Source organism: Nipponia nippon, unplaced genomic scaffold, assembly GCF_047370975.1.
Source record: "Nipponia nippon isolate SJK-2023a ecotype South Korea unplaced genomic scaffold, ASM4737097v1 scaffold_9, whole genome shotgun sequence".
NCBI classification, from domain to species: Eukaryota; Metazoa; Chordata; class Aves; order Pelecaniformes; family Threskiornithidae; genus Nipponia; species Nipponia nippon.
Genome location: NW_028262413.1, coordinates 17,049,598 through 17,070,249, shown reverse-complemented (window position 1 = coordinate 17,070,249; position 20,652 = coordinate 17,049,598). Strand labels below are relative to the sequence as shown.

At 47.3% G+C, this 20,652-nt stretch overlaps 1 protein-coding gene across 1 annotated transcript in view; it reads left to right on the top strand.

The window, feature by feature from the left end:
• The first annotated feature begins 14,879 nt into the window (after nucleotides 1-14,879).
• The window catches only part of RHOA (ras homolog family member A), a 26,786-nt gene continuing 21,013 nt past the window's right edge, over nucleotides 14,880-20,652 (top strand). The window contains exon 1 of the mRNA XM_087745194.1: nucleotides 14,880-15,042. The gene's annotated coding sequence lies outside the window, so the exon portion shown is untranslated. The remainder of the gene's footprint in view (nucleotides 15,043-20,652) is intronic.

The following is a 20,652-nucleotide window of genomic DNA, read 5'->3' as shown; positions in this document are numbered from 1 at the left end:
TTCTCCAGCCTCTTCAACCCTCTTAGCAGGGAAAGTTTGCTCTCTGCTGGTACACCCCATAACCTGCCTGCCCAAGCCACCTCCAGATGCAGCAACAAGAAGCAGTGGAGTCTGCTGCTGTCTCTCCTCCTGTGGTTTCACATCCGTTTCCCACATGTCCCAACCCCCTTCATCGGGGCTGTTTGCAGAGGCAGTTCCAGGCACTGCTTTTCACCGATGTGAAGCCGAAGAGCTTGTTTATGAACAGTAGTTTGAAATACTGTAATACTTGCCTTTCTCCAGCAGCTTCCTAGTGAGGATCTCGAGGCTTTCTGTAAACTGGAATCAGTTAAACCTCAGAGGCCCTCCTTGTGTTTGGCGTTACAGCTCTTTTGCAGCTGGAAGAAAATACTTCAGCCTGGTTACGTGTCTTGCCTGGAGCCATGCAGTGAATCACTGGCAGGAAGAGGAACAGAACTCAAAAGCCCTTTAACTGCCAGCTCTGGCCATCAGACACTTCTCTTCCCCTCTTCCCTCCAGCCTTGGAGTTATTTAACTCAGCACACATTTAATACTTAACACATACGTTTTCCCATTACAACAGCAAAGGCTAAAATTTGGGTCTCATTTAACAGCTTCATGCCTTCACTCTGAAACAGTACGTCGAGAAGAGCCGAGGCAGAAGGATGTAAAGCATGTGCTCTCTGGTGGGCTGTCCCCAGCTGTCCGCACCTGCTCAGCGCTGCTCAGCCGCATCGCACACCCACCGCTGGCGTCTGACGGTGTCAGCCAGCCGGGCCAGCTCTCCAGCGGGGGTCCTGGGTGTCTGCTTATGGCAGACACTTGGTCTCAGCTCACTTGCGTGGGCCATCTCTGATGGGGTATGCAGATCAACCCATTCTCATTTAAATTCTCTCTTAGCGGCAGATAGAAATGGAGGTGGGTTGTGAGCAGGAGTGGATGTGGGCAAGGTGGCCTTGCACAGTCCCATCTGTCAGGCTCCGCGCAACATTTCTCCATCCACCTTAGCTGCTGTATGGAGGGACTCTGGCTTCATCCCAGCAGTAGCAGCCAGTGATGATGCTCAACAGGGTAGTCACCACACCCCACTTTCCCAATGCTCCACATCGTCTCAGCGGGGCACGTGGTACCTGTGCCAGGGAGCTCGGCTCAGGCTGTGGCCCAGACCCTGGCTTCCCAGTTCTGGTCTCACCTGCTGGACCCTCCATCCCCTGTTCCCGTGACCCAGCAAGATGTGCTGTTCTCCTTCCTCTCTCAGTGGCCCTGGGTGCCTTTATCTGCTGGAGAAGGTCAGCTGAGCTTCGTGAAGTTCACTTTGGATGCCCAGTAAGCAAATAGATGTGGTAAGGATGCTTATTGCCTTGGGAACATGGCAAAACACAAACAACTCTGACTAACTCAGCATGGAAATACCCTCCCTAGAGGGGCAGGCAAGAGGCCAGAACAGAGCGTGCAGCTCTGGGGAATTTCCGTCAGCACCGACACAGATGGGCTCCACTCCGAAGTCCTTCCTGGCTGCCCGTAACACAGCAACTCCGCATTGCTGTTGATGAACCAAGACCAGCACTTGGTCCCTTACAAACAAGGAGACCGGCAGTTGTGGGAATAACTGGAAGGCAGGCAGCATAGGCACATGGAAAATGCTCGCCTGGTGGGCAGGAGGCTGCCTGCAGAGGCAGAGCCGGAGGCCAGTGGCTGTTTCTCAAAGAAGCTCAAAGCTACATTCCTCAGAGCAAGATACATGACCAAATGGCGTGGTGGTCCCACACACCCACACACCATGACGTGAAGTTTGGCCCATGCCTGCCCCACGAGGCAGGCGCCACATCCCGGGACCTGCGTGTCACCACTCCAGCCATCCCACTGTTGGAGGATCTCCTCCCACCACCCGTGCTGCTGGGACCCGCTCAGAAACCTTCCCCGTTTTTATTGCCTGCCCAGTCCACCCCAGACCAGGCACTGGAGAAGTCCTCTCCAGGGGAAAGACACTGCAGAGGGCAGGGGCTGCGCTGGCAGAGCTCAGCAGGGCAGGGGGCAGGACTGGGTTCTGGTCAGGGTGAGGGCACCCCCATTCAAGTGCTGCTCGGTCCAGCGAGCCAGGACCGGGCTGTGGCTCAGTATTTAAGCCAAGAAGGTTTCAGCTGCTGGCCTCCTGAAGCACAGGGTGCCGGCAGCAGGAGGTTCTCTGGAGATAGTCCCCAAAGGCTACACAGGACAACACAGGTTTACTCCTCTGCGTAACGGCTTCCACGTTCTCATGACCCACCGTCAGCACCATAAACTTTTAATATTTGCCACTGTGGAGCTTCTTGTACTGATCGATAAATTTTCTAAAATATTATTCATTTGTTGAAATGAAACCGCTGTCAATGGGAAAACCTCAACAGGAGACTAGGAAGGGCTCACACACAGAAACACACGTGCCCTGGCATCCTTCAAGAGCCACGCGTGTGAAAGGCAGACAGCACGAGGAGCCCAGCGGCACTTCAGCCCTTCACCTTCTGGTGCATCTGCTAACGCAAAAGAGGAGGTACACTGAAGGATTAACTATTGATCTGTTGTTTTGCCCTCAGATTTAAATTAATTTCCCTCTGCATTCTTCTATGTTTCTTTCTCGTGACAGGAATTCAAAATTCACAGTGTTACAGAGTAAGAAAAGAAGAGACATTTACGTCTTTTCAGACAAACTTAATAGTGTTAAGAAATATGCAAATTAGTCTTATGGTTAATTGTCTATTTAGGCCACAAATGCTAAATATCCAACTGTTTTCCTCCTGGATCTATTAGCAAAAATGGTCTTGCAATTAAATGCAAAGTTTTTAAGTTATGCAATGAACTTTTCAGGCAGGCATGTAACCTTCCCTACCTCCTGCCTTCTGAAACCAGAAGGGTCGAGTTTAGATTCTCATCTTGTGTTCAGATCCAAGTCCAGAACCATACAAACCTGCATGGCATAGGATCTACTCACTAAACTGAAACTCAAGCCACCAAACCAAACAGAACAGACTGCAGTGATGGACAAAACATTCAGTAATGCCTGCACGGTGTCTTGAGCAGCAAAGACTTATTGTGGCAGGACAAGGAGGAATTTCCAGTTTGGAGACCAATCCTTTCCAGTCTGATGCATGGCATCCCATGATTTCTCAATAAATTTACCATGTGCTACCTTTAAGATAACCAGGCTCCCTCCTCCTGTAAATAGCTTTTCCAAACACTTCCTTTGGAGAGACGGGGGTCAGTAGAAGGTTCCCAATCCACTTTTATTTAGAAGTAGTGCGTACCTGTCTTTTCTTGTGTGTATATTGACTTCAGTCTCTAGTGAGTTTTATTACTTTAGGGGGAAACATCTCATTATGGCTTTCATTCTGCTGGGATAAATAAATTAAAAAAAAATCTGTGTTCTTACAAATCACTCTCCATCCCCCTTTTCTACACCTATTTAATTTTGACTTAATATTTTAGAATAGGAATGCATAGAATTAGACAGATTACTCCAGGTATTTTGCCAGTCCCTTTGTCTTAATCCTGACTTCTGTCAGGAGGAATTTCCATGGATACTGCAAGCAAACTTTCATGAAGTTACGGAAGAAAAACTTCTGTACGTTGTAGCCTATGAGCTCCTCCTTTTGCTGTTGAAGCATTGAACAGCAGATTAGAATTCTGCACCTCTGATTATCAGCTATTTAGTGAGGTATTAAGGTGGTTTTTATTTAACAAATTGTGATGGAGCTTTCATCTCTTCCTTTCAGATGTCACATCACTTCTGGTAGCTACTGTGAATGATAAGCAGTCATTCAGACTCCCCTCCCCAAGGCCAGCAATCACATTTGTACATCGCTTTGATTTTCTGTGAATAAAAGATCACTTACGAGTCTGGAGGGATGCATTATTCATCTTTGAACTCCCCTGAAAATCATTTAAAGCCGTTTATAGCTCCAGTCGTTTGGAACTAGGGTGCGCACCTTCGACTCATGACCAAACAGGTCTGGCCAAATTCCTCCCATGATGCCAGGCAGGGGCCAGTGCTCAGAAAGGATCTCTTCTCTGCAGCCACATTCTGTTCTCCTCAAATCGGTGGCGATGCTTCACACAGATGTTTGTGTTCATTCCAGAGGGGAGTATCTCCCTTTTACCTGCGCTGTCAATACTTGTACTTCCTACTGCAGTGTATCACACACACGTGAAGAACGGGGCTATAGACATCTTTTCCTGGTGAAAAAAAATGTATTTTGATTTTGTAGGGACATTTGCATTGAAATATTCTCTTAATTTCTCCTCCTGTAGCATGCCTTCAACTTTCATTGTCTTAGTGGCAATCGTGTACTTCCTTCATCCAGATGATTATCTTATATCGTCTTTGAGCTACAGAAGGATACACATCTACAAACCAGGCTTTTCTGTCTTTTTTTTAACCTCCTCTCTTGTACATAAAATCTAGACTAAGTTTAGATTTTTTTCATGCTGAAAACATGAGACATTTTATCCAGAGTGTTCTTCTGTTTTCCACCCAGACAGAAACAAGAAGGAAAACACGAACATGCTACGCTCTGTCTCTCTGGGTTTGCAAACTGTGCTTGCAAAAAATGCTGGGTTTAATGCGGTCTTGTCAACAAGCTCATTCTCTACAGTGAGTGACACTTTAGACTGTCATCCAGCATTTTTAATGAGGGATCCCCTAACAGGCTTCAGGGATTTCAACAGGATTTTAAGAGCCTTACACAACTGCACTCTAACCAGAGAAGAGCTGACGTTCCACAAAGCGAAGCAGCCCAGCGGTAATGACACCAACAGAGCTTTCATGTCAATGGTTCTCCTTTAGTTTTACAAGAGTGACTCCAGAAGGAACAACAAACATGAACATTTTTTCCAACCTTAATTGCTAGCTTCAAAACGGGAAAATGAATTTCTTATAGTCATGTTGTGCCCCTGTTTTTAATACACACGTGTAAATAGTGCTTTTAAAAACCTCTCTGGCAGCTGTGTGAATTACATTACAATGACAACTCCAAATTTGAAGTTGAAAGACATTTTTATTTTAAGATTTTCATCTCCTTCCTGGCAAAAAAATGTCTTGAATAAATGCTTCATGAGCCTCTTCCAACCAAAGAACATCTGCGGGTAGCAGCTGTAAGTCTGAGGAGGGGGATCTCTTCCAAAAAGGACTTTCAGAAGCCCTGATTGTTACTCTCATATTTCCCTTTCTTCTCCTACTACCTCATGTTGTAGTGGACACACCATTCATAGCAAAAACTAATAAACGCAGGTCATTTCTGACATGTTTCCACCTCAACGTGACCTCCCTTCCGTCCTACAAGTGTCACTGCCTACCGGTGCACTGCCACCCACCACGAGTGCACTTCTCCCCAGTTATTGACTTGTAGAGGTGGTGGAAACATTTCCCACTGCACTCAAACCTCCAAGTTTTAAGCCCAGTCTGGTTCCTCTCAGCTTACAACCAGGTCAGGCCAGGCCACCTGCAAGCAAAGCAGGGTGCACTCCTCCCGTTGCAATGATGGCTTCGGTTCAAACTGGACCGCGTCTAAGCCCACCGCCACAGTTCTGCTAGACAAGCACATTTACGAGTGCCCCACAGAAGAGCTTGTCTCAGCTGACCTGATTTCTTCAGGAGGCCTGAACTGTCTCCTGTGGCTGCTCTTCTCCTTTTCCCTTGACTAGACAGCTTGAACTGCTAACACTGACAGAGGCTTAACTTTGCAGCAGCAAAGCACAGAAGTGCAAATCCCATCCCCAGTGATGCCAAGTATGCCATAGGAAGAAGGGAAACCACTTAAAGGGCGATCCAGGAATATTTTGAATCCTATAGTTTATTCAGCTATAATGCCAAATGTGATCTGCATTTGAATTTTGAGTGCAGAGCCCTACCACCAGCATGGGGGAGGAGACAGAAGAGAGTGTCACAGTAAAGCGTTGCAATGTTCTTGTCTTTTTATTGCACTTTTTATTGCTGCTGCAGAAGAGAGGATAACATGTGAAAACCCCTTGCACTGAACCAGAACAGCAACGACCACTAGAAATTGCACTGCCCTCCTCTGCATAATACAGCTTCACCCTCCTTCCCTCCTTGGCTTGGTCAGGCTCAATCTCAGTGCCTTCATTTCCAGTGGGTAAAAGTACATGCACACAATTTCTCTGGCTCGCTCCTAAGCAACAGCCATTTGGTGGGGAGTCTGAGCCCCTCCAGACACAGCTGATGTTGGTCCCAACGCCACTTTAGGCAATGCATTGCCAGTGGGTCAAGGGAGGTCATCCTTCCCCTTGACTCAGCACTGGTGAGGCCACACCTGGAGTGCTGGGTCCAGTTCTGGGCTCCCCAGTACAAAAGTGACATGGACATACTGGAGAGAGTCCAGTGAAAGGCCACTGAGGTCAAGGGACTGGAGCATCTCTCCTATGAGGAGAGGCTGAGAGAGCTGGGACTGGTCAGAATGGAGAAGGCTCAGGGAGATCTTACCAATGTATATAAATACCTGAAGGGAGGGTGCAAAGAGGATGGAGCCAGGTTCTTTTCAGTGCTACCCAGTGACGGGACAAGGGACAATGGGCACAAACTGAAACACAGGCGGTTCCCTCTGAGCATCAAGAAACACTTTTTTACTGTGAGGGTGGCCAAGCGCTGGGACAGGTTGCCCAGGGAGGTTGTGGAGTCTTCGTCCTTGGAGATATCCAAAAGCCATCTGGACACGGTCCTGGAAAATCAGCTCTGGGTGACCCTATTGGAGCAGGGGGGGTTGGACAAGATGACCTCCAGAGGTCCCTTCCCACCTCAAACAGTCTGTAATTCTGAACTGGAGACCTCCATACAAGATACCTGCGGTCTTCAGGGATGAGACCAGTAACAACAACGAGACTCGAACAAGCTACTTCCCATCTAGCTGCATGAGCTGGGACTGGCATCAACTCAATGAGTTTTAGGTAGACCATGGATGTAGGTTATGATGCAGCTGCGTTGGTTCCAGTTCAGTCACAAAGGCCCCTCCAGGCCAAAATTCTCAGTTGGCACCTATTCCTATTTTAGGCTAAGGTAAACCATGCCTCAGTTTCATCTCTGCCTTTCTACATTAGCAATCTAGACAACTAACTCAGGCACAGATATCTAAGGAAAATAGAGAGAATTCCACCCATTTTGGTGACTGCTGGAAAAAATCTACCTGGGGTGCAGATCATGGCTCAGAATTGCTGGGTTTTGTTGCAGCCTCAATAGACAAAGCCGGAAAAGGGTAAGGACTGAGATGCAGCCCAGAGGAAAGAGAGAGGAGCAATGGCGGGCAAATGTGTCATGGGTTGTCACAAGTATTTTGTGACACCTGAGTGCAAAAAAGCCCGAGCATAAGGGACCAATCGAGCAGAAAGCATGTAAACCACTAAAGCACATTTTCTGCCGAAAGTTGGCAACTTTTCTGACCACGCTATTTTTCAGAAACTGCTGCTCTCATCTGTGAAGTCAGAAATTGAGTTGAGGTGAATCTCCAAATAACAAAAGGATATTTTGGCTCAACATCGCATATTTTGTCTTGGCTTCTGCAGGTAAATCAATTTTCCAAGATTTTAGAAGTTTATCAGGCAGTTCTGAGATTTAACTGGTCCTTGCTGCCATTTAGGGGTCAGTCTAGCCGTGTCTGAGCTAGCCTTACAGAGTCCCTCTGAAGTTTTGAGAGAGCAGGAAGGTCTTCAGCCCTGGGATATGGCCTTACTGCGCATATTGAAATGACAGAGGTACACAGTGGTGGCAGTTAACTCAGAGCCATTCACTGCACACTGACATCCAGTTTGCCCCCCCTCGCCCCGAGCACATCCCCTACGTTCTTCTCTGTTTACACCAGTATCAGCAAAGCTCCTATTTTTGCGAAGAAGTGCAACACTGTGCAGAGGCTGGGGAGGGCCAGTGACACACATCCCACAGGGACTTGTGCCAAAACCCAGAAGCCTAAAAGCAAGCCTTTTTCCCATTTAACTGTGAAACCCTTGCTCCTCCCATACGAGAGGGGAAGCCTTCTGCCTCTGCAGTATTTGGTCCTGCACCTTTTGCCTCTTGTTCAAAAAAAAACCGGCAAAGTCCATCACTGGGAAAAGACTTTTTTTCCAGCTAGATGCAGCCCTTTCCTGAGTTACTGAAGCTAAAATATTCTTCAAAAAAACTCAGCATGAAATGGAGAGATTAAGTCCTGAGTTTATGCCTTGATTTTTCTTAGGGAGGTTTTTCTGCAACTCTAGTCTGAGCTGAGTTGCCTGGAACAAAGGCTTCTGTTGGTCCAAGTGATCAATTTCAAACTCTTCTCAAATTGGAAGAGTCTAGAAAGGCTCTTAGTACAATCCCCACATTTCAATATGAACAATTTTAGAGGAAAACTTCCAGAAATTGCCATTCTGAGTTGCAAAAGCTTCGAATTCACAAATATTTCAGTGTGTCAAGGACAGTTCTCTGGCAAATTTGAGTGTTATTTTCCTGGAATAAGTGATCAAGTGAGCTGATGTGAGTCAGTCACCGCTGTACAAGACAAGATATACCATTAATTCAGACCAGCTCAGAACCATTAGCACTAAGCTGATGCTGGTGCATCGACTGAGGTGGAGGAAAGGCTGCTGATTTCTAGCACCAGTACCTTAGGAAAAGATGAACAGGATTTGGAGGACTGATTGGGGCTGAAAAGAGATTCCATTTCATATAGCATTTGGTATTACCGCCTCCTTTAGCCTTAGCCAAGTTGACAATCATCTTTCTTGGGCATAAAGCAACACACCAAAATCAGAACCACAACAAAGACAGGGCGTGCTCCTAAATCATCAGTCCAGGGTCTCACTACAATTTAAAATGAAGTTGTCTGACATAGGGATTATCTCCATGGCTGGAGAAATAAAGCACAATATCCTGGGTAGGAAGACAGGCTGCCTTGACTTTCAATCTTTGTCACCTAACTGCTGTCAGAAGACAAGCGTGGTGGAAACTGGTCCACAAACATGTAACACAGCCACTGCTTTTTCTTACTTGCCTTTTTCCAACAGCTAACAAATGAATGCATATGACTCGCAAGAACTGGGTCTGAGCCATATTTTGGAAGCAGAAAGACTGCATAAAGACAGCTCCAGTATGAAGTAGAAAAAGACCTTTGTGGCAAATTGATTTTAGCAATGTCACCAGGAGCCTTTGACTCAGAGCCCCATTCTGCCCAGCTGCGCACTCAAACCGCCCCCCCCCCCCCCCCCCCCATACCTGCCAAACCAGCACGATTCAGCCTGCTTGGAGCTCTGCCATGAGCAGCTGGACAGAAGACGACTGATGCAGCTGTAAAGCAACAGCTAATGAAGAAATTATTTTTATTTCAGGGTTGTAATTAAGCCACGCTTTGTCACACTGCTACTGGCTGAGGCAGGAAGGCTACTGACGAGTTGTACCAGGCGAAACGGCAGATGGGATCAGGTTGTTATTCCACTTCAGACCAGTCCACGTTGGCTTGAGTCAACCTCAGGCCAGTTTAACCTAGCTTCTTCCTCGCCTGTTTCTGCTGCCTGGCAGGTATCCAAGATAAAAGGGCTGCTTGCATCGCTCGGACACAGAGGAGGGTGCTCGGTCTCTAGCCATTAGCAGGAAGGTGTTGCACAGGCTGCAGTTTTCTGGAGGCTCCTGGTGCAACAGAGGGGAGCATTGCTACAGCAACAAAAAGTGCAAGACCCCACCTGCCAAATGTTCCACCTCTGAACAGCTTCTCAGGCCTGCTGCTCCCACTGTCCTTGCAGACTAGTTATTGTGGTTTTCATCGTACAGGGACATAGAACACCCCATACACGCACTTAAAACAAAAGATTTAAGCACTTTCAGGTTAGAGTCCACCTCCTGTAAGTCAGGCTTAACATCTTCCTTCGGTGGGTCACCCAGACAGCTTAACCAGCTCCCAGGTGGGCATCTCTGCTTGCTGAGCAGTTCAATGGTGAGCTGACAGCTCCCTCCTCTGTCAGAAAGCACTAAAAGCAGCCTAAAAATCTGCCCTCCTACTGTCACTTGGAGCAGGGGAATTGAATAACAGAGGATATTATGTATTTTCTCTCATTTTTTGCATGTAAGTAGGGGGAGTCTCCAGGACAGTTTCCTGGTGATACAGGACCCCCCAGCCAAATGCACTGAGTTTCTACCAAAGCTTCAGTTCTCATCCTGCCCTGCTGCAGCTGATTTGGGTGAGCCTTACAGCCAGCAGCAGGGCACGGCCAGGACTTCCTTCCCCTTCCAGCTGTATAAGCACATGCCAGGTGTCCCGCTCTGGTCCTTCTCTGATTTGGCTTCTCCAGAGTGTAGCAGCAGATACCAGGACGGGAGCAGAGCAGAGGCAGTAGTAGGATGTTATCCCTGCTGTGTTCCCTCTGCTGACAAGCCAGCCTGGGATATGAGTGTTGCACGTGCTGTACGTTTGTGCCTCATGCAGAGTTTAAATCTAAGGGCTTTTTTGCTGGTTCTTGAACCAAAAACAGAAGGGGGGGACACGACTGAACAAAAAAAACAGATTTTGAAATACTAGTAAAATGGTGGGGAAATTTAATTATTTCAGGATCAAGTTGCATCAATATATTTTGGGTTTATATAAACTGGGTTTATTTCACTTTCTCACAGTGTAATTCACTCTTCCAAGTATTTCTAAATTCAGAAAACAGGAAGAAAACAATCAGATTATCTTAACCTGCACAAAAAGAGTTAATATTAAATGCCTTACTGTACAATTGAAATCTTCTATTCCCCTTCTATTCTATATTCTAATGTTTTATAAACCATTAAAATTTCTGTATAGTAGAGTTATTGCTGGATCCTACTAAACATCTCTGAATTTTTCTGTTCTGCTCCATTTAAAAACTCAAAAGTTCTGGATAAATTTGATCTTTGAGCATAAACTGAACTTCACTGATCTTGCTTGCTGCCTGCTAGTCAAACTGTAGGTTTTTCTGATAGGGTTTTAAATTCAATTAAGTCTCTCCACACATACCACAAGGTAAACTTACTCACTTTCATTGCATTTGCTTGCCACAGCAGCTACTGTGCACTTAGAGCCAGTAGAATGCCATGTACAAGCTTAAAGCAAAGGTGCTATGTTGATGTGAAAGAAGCTAAATAATTGTGAATTGAAATGCAAAGCAGCTTTCAACTGAGTTAAGAATTGTGCAGAAAAATAAATGACTTGCAACAAAAAGAAAACGATAGTGAAATATAGGAAAGGTTTTCAGAACTGCATGAGGAGCTGCTTCCGCCCTGCTTGCGGGAGAGAAGAAGGTGGGTCACACTAGGATTAAGGGATGAGTTTGTGAAAGTCAGGGCTGTCTGGAGCGGTCGTGCCCAAGAGCCAGCCAGGGTCTCTAAGAGGTACAGATTTCTGGATACACATTCCCAGGTAAGGATGTGAGATAAACTTTCAGTTCAGGTAATAAATCACTTCACAGGAGGAGACCAGGAGGATCCTGCACTTGGACAGGGAATACAAAACACAAAGATTTCTGGTTGCTTCGCTGTAGGATTTTAAAGAGTGCTTGCTGCACCTGGGGAGGCAAGAGATAAGCTTTGAGAGTTAAGCTGTTCTTGGAATGCCTGTGTTCCTCTGAACCTCGATGGTTTCTGGACCAGGGTTTCTCTGGGTGGGAATAAGAGCTGTTTTCTCCTCCAGCAGTCCTGCAACAGAGCTCGTGGCTCCCTGGGCCAGGGAAGCCTGACCGATGCCATCTAGGAGGTGCCTATGCCACAAGCAAACCTGTGCCAGTGTCATACACTTCAACTGCGTTGAGCTGGGGCTCATAGGCTTCATGTCTCCAACCATGGCCGAGAGCCTGTGTTTGACTAGAGGCCAGCAATTCTTTTGGAGCTTCTGCTCCCCCTCTGCAAATCAGAGGCTTTGGATTTCCCTCTTCCTGAGGAAGGGCAGTTCCCTGTTCTGTGAAAATCCCCTGTCCAGAGCACTGGAGTTCTCCCCCTCATTAGGGCTATTGTGACAGCAACACTGACCAACACAGCGCCCATGGGTCCACCTGCAAGCTGATGCCTGTGGAGAGACACAAGTGAGTTAATTGCTACAGCAACAGGGAAGGAGGATGCTGAAGGACTGGCTCTTGAGGTGACCACTTCCTTTAGGACTTCAGACAGGCAACCTGCCCTTCAGGCTTCTCTACCTGTGAGGCAGGTCAAAAACTAACTTCATCAAGGCCTGCACTTGGCCTACATGCTGTGTAGACAGGGGAGAGAGGAAGAATGATGTCCTAAATGGAACAAATACATCTCCTTTTGGTTTGGACTCTGCTGCTTTTACATTTTTTTTTATACTGGCACCATTGGGAGAGTTCCCATTTGCTTAATTAGGCCACATATGAGGAACCTGGGAAGACACTTAACATGTTTGGAATGGCTTGACCTGCTAATTTTCATCCTTTATGAATCTGAGCAGCCTGGGTTCAGATGAAAGTTCTTGACTTTAGGAGTGGCTGGATATCCAAATCAGCTTGGAAAGGTAAGTTGTTGGAGACTTTTGTTTTGTTTGTTTGTTTTTAAAAACACACACCCCACCACCATGCAAACACATTTTTACTGGGGTAGACGGATGCTTCATGCTGCTCAGCTTACAGTTCTAAAGCAAAGACAACATTGACATACCATCATATTGGGTTGGTAAGCATGTCTGGAAACTGGGAATAGTATCTAGAAAAAAAACTTATAAAAGCAAATTATGATACAATTAACTAACAGAAAACACTTGAGCTGGGTAAGTTATGGAAGGACTTTTGCTAAATAATGTCATGCTGTGGTGTTAGAAGTAAGCTCTCGTAGTTTCCTGGCACAGAAACTACATTTACTCTTCAATCAAGTGTATGTCTTGACTAAAAATATAACCCATGTTACATTCCCTAAGAAAAAAAAAATCTTATCAGCTACTGCTTTCTATTATCTCCTTTCAGTTTTTGTTGTTGTTTTTTCTCATAGCTGTAAACACACTTGAGAGACTGCCTGACTTAAGTGGAATTGATTGCAAGAGGTATCTCTCCAATAAAAATATCTGCAAAAGATATTCTGTGATGTTTCAGCTGTTCCTGGCTATCAGTTAAGAAACCTTTTTTCCCTGTATGTACTCTCATCTTGGCAAAAAATAAATTGAGAAGGGGGAAAAAACAAACAAACAAACAGACTTATGTTTATGAATAAATTGTTTCAGAATACATTGCTTTAAGTCATAAACGAAGCCTCCACATGTCATGTGAGAAGAGCTGCACTTCCTTACTACCTTCTCATCCTTGAAGCCGACACCTAGTGGGGTCCTGACCATAACATGAAACTCAGGATGACGACTTTGTTTCGAACCATGACACACATGAGACAAAGATAAGAGCACGTGGCAAGCTAGCACTGCGGACACCTTCAAAAGTTGTGGTTTACAGAGAGAGTTAGACTGAGGATCCTCATAGCTAGTAGCAGAGGTTGTTGGCTACCATCTTCATTAAAATCAAAGCGCTCAATCCATTAAAAGCTATCTATTTACCAAATTGGAAAAAAGCGGCTCCTGAAGCACTTTGATTAATGTGTTGTCCACTTGAACAGTGCTCACCCAAAAGAGCAGGACCTGGGGCCACAGACCCATCCAAATCCAAAGAGCTCTCTGCCTTGGGCAAGGCGATACTGCTCTAGGAAAAGGAGCACACGCATACTGTGGTCAAAACACGCAACAGTGTTTTGTAAACAAAGGCCAAACTTCCCAACAGACCATGAAAAAAAGTAGTAGGCCACAAGGATCTCTATCAGACAGTAAGAACAAAAACAGGTGTCAAATGAGGAGGGAAGGGGGATGGGAAGAGGCACCTATTAACAGGATTGCACACCAGGGTCAGCACAGCACCCGGTTTCCCTTAGCGGAACCCAGATTAAATAGGCTATCCCCAAATTCCAGCTAAAGGCTACTGTGCCTGTTCCACAAGGGAACCTCAAGAGACATGCAGAGGCTGACTGTGATCAACCCCCTCCCTACACATGAATTCCCTTTTCAGTGAAATGATGCCCGAGTCCCACTAAGGCCAGCTCCACCTGTTGAGCCCTCTCAGATGGGCGAGGGAAAGAAGGCAACAGCAGTACCCTTCCTCCAGGACACAAAGGAGGCACTGCATCAACCACCAGACCTCTGCCTCCCAAGGTGAGGGCAATGCTTGCCATCAGGCATGCCAGAGATGTGCTCAGAACACACTGGCAGCAAGACACAGTGCAGAGTTCGACCCTCCTAGCTCTCTCCTGCACTGCCTGCCACCTCCTTGGCTTCCTCCAACAGCTCTGCTCAGTTTTTGTTAATGGCAGAGCTTACCTGCTCAACTGGAAGAAACAGGGAACCAGCTCTCAGCCCAAACAGGCTCATCTGAAAGGCCCACAGGCAAACAGGGTGCCCTGACACAACAGCTCCCCACCAAGCCACCCACCCCCTCACCTAGCGAGGGCCAGGAGCCCTAGGGCCAGCTGGGCAGCCGTGCCCAGCAGTGAGGTTGCCACCACCAGTGGCTTCCCACAGGGTGCGCACTGCTCGGGCCGAAGCGAGCCCCGCAGCTCACCCGGCTCACAAATAAGCAGTGGAAGCGCGCACACCCGCTTCCCCCGGCCCAGCTTCCACCGGGAAAGGCCTCAGGGCGTGCGCTGAGACCGCGCTAGGCCTCGGAGGGCGGCCGGGGAAGACCCACGGCCCACCGGGCCCTGGCCAGCAGCGCGGCGCAGCCCCAGACCGACGCAACCGCCCAACCCGCGCGGCGTAAATAGCACCCGGGCTTTTATAGCGCCCCTTCCCGGCGGCCCCCGCGCCCGGCCGTGCCGATTGGCCGCCAGGCGGGCGGGGGCGCGCGCGCGCGCGCGAGGCTGGAGGCTGGGCGGGGCCGGGCGGGGCCGGGCTGAGGGAGCGCAGCGCAGCGCCGCGCCGCGTCGCGCCGGGCCGGTGAGCGCGCACGCCCCCGCCCCGCCCGTTTCCGTTCGCCGCTGCTCGAGCTCGGGCCTGTGGAGCAGGAAGCGGCGGGAGCGAGACTCAGCGCAGGCCGCAGGTACGGGGGGGGGCTCTCCGCCGCCCGGAGCGGGGGGGGGGGGGCGGCTCGCCGGGGTCCCCCCTCCCCCCCACTTCGCGTCGCCGCCGCCGCCGCCGCCGGCGGGTGGGGCCCGCCCGCCCCCGCCGGGATCCCGCGCCGCGGCCTGCGGGCGGGGGCGGACGGGCTCGGCCGAGCCTTTCGCTGCCGCGTCCGGGCGACGTCGCCCGCACAAAAGGGGGAGGGCGTGTGCGGCGGCCCGGCCGCCCCTCTGAGAGCCCCCAAGTTTCCGGGGCCGGTAACGGGCCCTTTTCCGGGCGGCGGGAGCGGGGGAGGGGAGGGCGGGCGGGCTGGGGCGCGGCCCCGGGGCTCCCCAGCTGGAGCCGCCCTCGCTTCGCCCGGCCCTCGGCGCCTGGGCCGCGGTGGGGACCCCGCTCCTGCCAGCTCCGCCACGGGCGGCGCGGAGGCGGCGCTCGCCGCCCTCCCTCCCTCCCCCCCGCCCCCCGCCGCCGTGGGGTGTGACACGAGTGGGCACCGGGCGGTGGGGGTGACCCGGCTGACTGGCAGCTTGTTGTGGTGACGTCACCCGGGCGCGCGGGAGGCGCCGCCACGCCGGAGAGCGGAGCAGGGCGGCGGGGGTGAGCCGGGTCCGAGGGCCGGGCCGCGCCGCGCCGCCACGCGTGGGTCGCCCCCGAACCCCGCCGTGGGTCGCGCCGGCTGCGTGGGGCCTGGCCGGGCGCGTTAGCTCCTGCGGAAACGCGTCCTGGGTTTTGTTAGCGTTTAAACTTTTAGCTGGGGAAGAAATCGCCTTTCGGCGTGCAGCTGCAAACTTTGAATTGCGTTGTTTTTGCTGGTGCAGCCTCAGCAGGCCGAGGGCACGCGGGCAGGAGGCTCGCAAAGAGCTCGGGTTTGGGTTAAAACGCCCTGTTAGCGCCATCGGCTCCGTGTGGCCCGCCAGCCTTACCTTAGACTGAAAATTACCCAGCTTAAAATTATATGCTGCCTAAACCTTCTTTGCCAGGAAACTTCAGGGGCGAGAGGAGCCTCGAGACTACTTCAGTTGTGTTTGGGTCTAAAAAAAAAACCCCAAAAAACTTACTATGAATGTTTATGGAGTTAAAGTTATTACAGAGAGTCAGAGCAAAGTATTGTCCCCGATTAAATGATGCCTTAACTACTTTGATATCCCTTTAAGTCTGTCTCTGCAAAGTGTCTGGAACGGGGGTTTGTTTGTTTTTAGTTGCTGCCTCATATCCAGCTTTTGTTTCCCTCCTGGTACAGTTCACCTGTTTGTTGCAGGGAACCCTTCATGAGCAGTGGTTCCCACCCGCTTTTTCTGTATCTGATGCAGGATTCGGAGAAGACTAAATCTTAAGAGCTACCTAGGCAATGTTAGGTTTCTTGTTGCTTTTGTCTTTCCCCCAAGCTTAGACTAGGTAACAATTCTGCTGTCTGTGTGATTTTAAAACAGTGCACTTCTTCTAAAAGCAAACTTTTATAGCCCTCTTTTTATCTCAGAAATATCAAAAATTAGTTTTACTTGTCCTAAATGTTGTTTGTGACTTAAAGTATTAGATTCTCCAATGGCTTTATTTGGGGATTTTTTTTCTTTTCCGTAGGGAAATATGAAGTCTCTCCCTCCCTAAAAAGATTTTTTGTGAAAATATTTGCTTTCCATTGAAGGCTCTTCTAATGCATCTGCATGCCCTCCTCCTGCCCTGTTCTGACCTTACCCAGGTCTCCAGCCACACAGCACTAGCATTTCTATTTCAAATATGCAGACTAATTCTGGCTCTGATTTGGACCAAGGTTGCAGATTTAAAAAAAGAAAAATTGCCATTAGCCTTATTTCATTTTAATTAGTTCACTGGAATGCTTAACAGCATATTCAGCATAAAAGCTTGACATAAATTAATTTTAATGGGCCATTTGTATCATTTAACACTAGAATATGTGTTTGGGGTTTTTTTTAAATAATTTCTCAAGACATAAATGCACCTTCACACAAGGGGCAAAAGAAATTCAGTCAGAGAGCTAAGCCAAGCAACTCTTACGTTATCCCTCCTCCTAGTTCACCAAACTCACACCCTGGCGGAGTGCCACAGCAATTGAGCGCCAGAGGCGGGGAGTTCTCTGAGCCAGGAATTGACAGTAAAAACATCCTAAATGATCTTAACTGCCACCAGGATGTAGGACTAGCGATGGCTCTTCAGATAAGTAAATTCCAAATAAAAACAATTTGATAGTCGGAGGGGCTTAGAAATATAATCTTTCCACATTTTTTTTAATGGTAACTTTTGTTTTTCCTACTTTTTACGCTTCATCTTTTTCTCTCAACATATTTACATTGCCCTGAACCCTGTTGGCTCATTTTTACACTGTTTCTGTGGTCCACTCAGCCCTAGAAATTTCTGACCTTGACTACTACCTTCTCACTAGCCTATTGTATCTTCTCATTCTGTCTCTCTGTAACATTTTATTCCCTGCTGCCATGACATCATTAGGTTCTTTCCAAGTCTCCGCTCAGATGCTATCTTTTACTTTTTATACTAAACTCTAATCTGGCTCACGTGTTATTCCACAGCCATTTAAACTCTCCTGTACTGCTCTGTTGTCTTACGACTTGTCTTCAAATGCAGCTTAGCTAATGTGGAGGAAAAGTTTAATCAGTGAGTTTGAGGAAGTTAGCATGTTGATAAAGGCTACCCAGCATGCCCTTTAAATCTTAAATTGATCTGTGATGAGTCTGTCCTAGTAAACAAGTAATAAGGATGAAACCCCAGAAGAAGTGCTGTGCAAAATAAAGGCACCTAATGGCAGCTTACCTTCATTCCCAGGGATACGGCTATGCAAATACACGTACCTGAATGCAGGAAGAAAATCCTCTGCTCCTTGCGTATTGGTGTGATTCCTCTCCTGCAACACTGGACACCATAGAAATAGCTAGGTAGCTAAGTAGAAGGAAGTAGTTGCTTATTACTTTTGGGATCATCTCAAAAATAAGCACAAATATCCCCAAAGACTGTCTGTGGTACGCTGGTTAAGTTATCGTTGCTTTAAGCCATTTTACATCACTGTTACGTGTCCGGGTGCCTTCTGGCCTTGATGTGATCTCTGTTCTCACCTCATTCTGAACTGTGAACAAAAGCTACCAAAAACGTAACTGGAGTTGGTAGAGCAACTTGGATCTGTCCACCCTCTCTTCTGTCTTTTTCCTATCGCTATGTTTTCACTTCAGAAGGGCATTTGAGACAGTAAAAGAACTAAGATTTCCATAGACCACCTTTTAATTAAGATATTTGCCATCCACTGTTGCATACACACAACTAACAGCCAGTCCTTCCTACGTGAATCATCTAATTGAACTAATCAGCACAAGGTTCACTGTCTTTCTGTGACCAGCCTTCATGACCAAGGTCCCTAGCAGAAGGAACAGATGGAGGAGCGTCACTAGTATACCAAGTAAAATTGGGCCGTACACCCACAACGAATATGAGGTCTGTCTTTCCTCAAGCTCTGACAGTTGTGGGGTTTTTTGTTTGTTTGTTTTTATTGTTGTTTTTAATCAGAAATGGGGCCGAATTCCATCCCTTTGCTCAGTTAATTAGCAGTGCTTTGCAACAATAAATAGTTCTGTCTCACCTGACCGTGTACTGACTGATTGAACTGTCACATTTGGAGCAGATCTCTAGTGTGGATGCGTACAAAGTGGTTCCTCCTCCTCATCTTCACAGTTTTAAGGAAGGCTGTCTTTGCATGTGTCAGTGGTTTGATAGAACTAGCAGCTCTCCAAGCACCAGTTATCTCTGTTTGCATTCTTTGCTAATGTTTCATTTTTCTTATATTTTACACCTGGAGGCTCTTTGTTCTTCTATCTGCTCTGTTGAAATCGCGTGAGACCAGAAGGCTGTCTTACAGTAGGATCTTGACTTGGTACTGACAAAGGGAATTGGATCATTTTTTGAACCTCAGTCCAAAAGCTGTTTGGAAAGGCTGGGTTCCATGTAAACCACAGCAGAACTAGGCTTCTGCACTCGAAATTGAAAATGTTGTTGGGAAGATTTTAAATTATACTGTGGAATGTTGACAGATGAGAATGAGCATGGAGTTTGGGATAAAGAAAGTATTAGAAATCAGAATACAGCCTTCAGAAAGTTCAAGTCATGAAGTTGACCAGAAAAGTAAATAGGAATGTGAACTCTGGCAAGTCAAATGAAAAATATAAGGACCCGCCAGGAAGACGCTGAGCAACATCACGCTAATGGCAAAAAAAAAAAATGTCTTTTCCAAGTACATCAGAAGGAAGAAAGTTGCTGGAGTCTGGAGGGCCAATAGATGCTGAAGAAGTGAAAGAAATATTTAATGATGAAGCCATCAGTAGAAAGTTAAATGACTTATGTGCATTCCTGTTTACTGTGGAGGAGGCCAAAGATGTTCCTATGCCAGAAATTCTCTTTATGAGGAACAGGACTCATTGGAAGATTTGTCTCTGCTTGAAGTGTCAGCAAATAAGTTTTTAGAGCAAAATGATAAATATAGTTACAAAATGCCAAGACCAGATGGTGCTTGCTCAAGGGTTCCAAAGGAAACTCGCGGATGAAATGACCGAATTCTTAATTATGCTATGTAACTTCTCACTTAATACCTTGAAGCCAGAGAAGTAGAAGATGGCTTACAAGGTAGCAGTTCTTAAAGACAGTTCAGCAGGATATCGCAGAGTCCAATGCCTTTTTTAAAAAAAAATTCTTAAAAAAAGTAAACAGACTAACAGCTTATGGTGGGAGAAAGTCAACATGGCTTTTGCAAAGGAAACGGTGCTGCTTAAATCTACTGGAGTTTTTGAGTGACTTGACAAGCACAGAGACGGGAAGTTTGGGACAAGAGAAGAATAGGGATCTGTGTTGCATCTATACTGTTCAGCATACTCATAAATGATCTGGTGAGAAAGGTGTTGAGTAGTAAGGGAAGAAAAGACAAGAGCTGACTAGGAAGAATTGCAGCTCGGCCTTCTGACACCAAATTACAGGCAGTAAAACATCAAATGAAATTTGTTCCAGCTAAATACAAAGTTGGAGGAAAAAACAAATCTTAGTTTGTTTATACACCAATGGGATGAAAGTTAATTATTGCCACTTAGGAGGAAGAGCTTGTCATAATTCTGTGAAAATGCGAGTTTAATGTTCAACAGTGATCATATGAGCACGTGTGAGGGGCTTTGGAGAAAGGAATAAAGAAAAAAACAGAGGATAGCATCATGGCTCTCAGTTCTTAACACACTGATTACTGTGGTTTTGTGCGAGGGAAGGTGGACTTTGAGATGCAGTACAACTGGAAAAGCAAAGAAGAGGCTGAGAAGAATGATCAGGGATAAGAAATTGATTCCATACAAGGGATGCTTAAAAAGATTTGAACCCTTCAGCTTGGCAAAGACGTGACTGAGCCCAGTCTGGTCTAGATCAAAACTGATGGTGCCTCTCCCGCAGTCTGTACGGAGACTGCAGAATGCAGCGCCACAGAGTGCTTTGAATGACAACGATTTACATGGCTTCAGAATCAGACAGATGAAATCACAGAAGAAAATGCTATCAAATGGGCTGTTGAGCACAAAGATTAAAAAAACCTAAGAATACC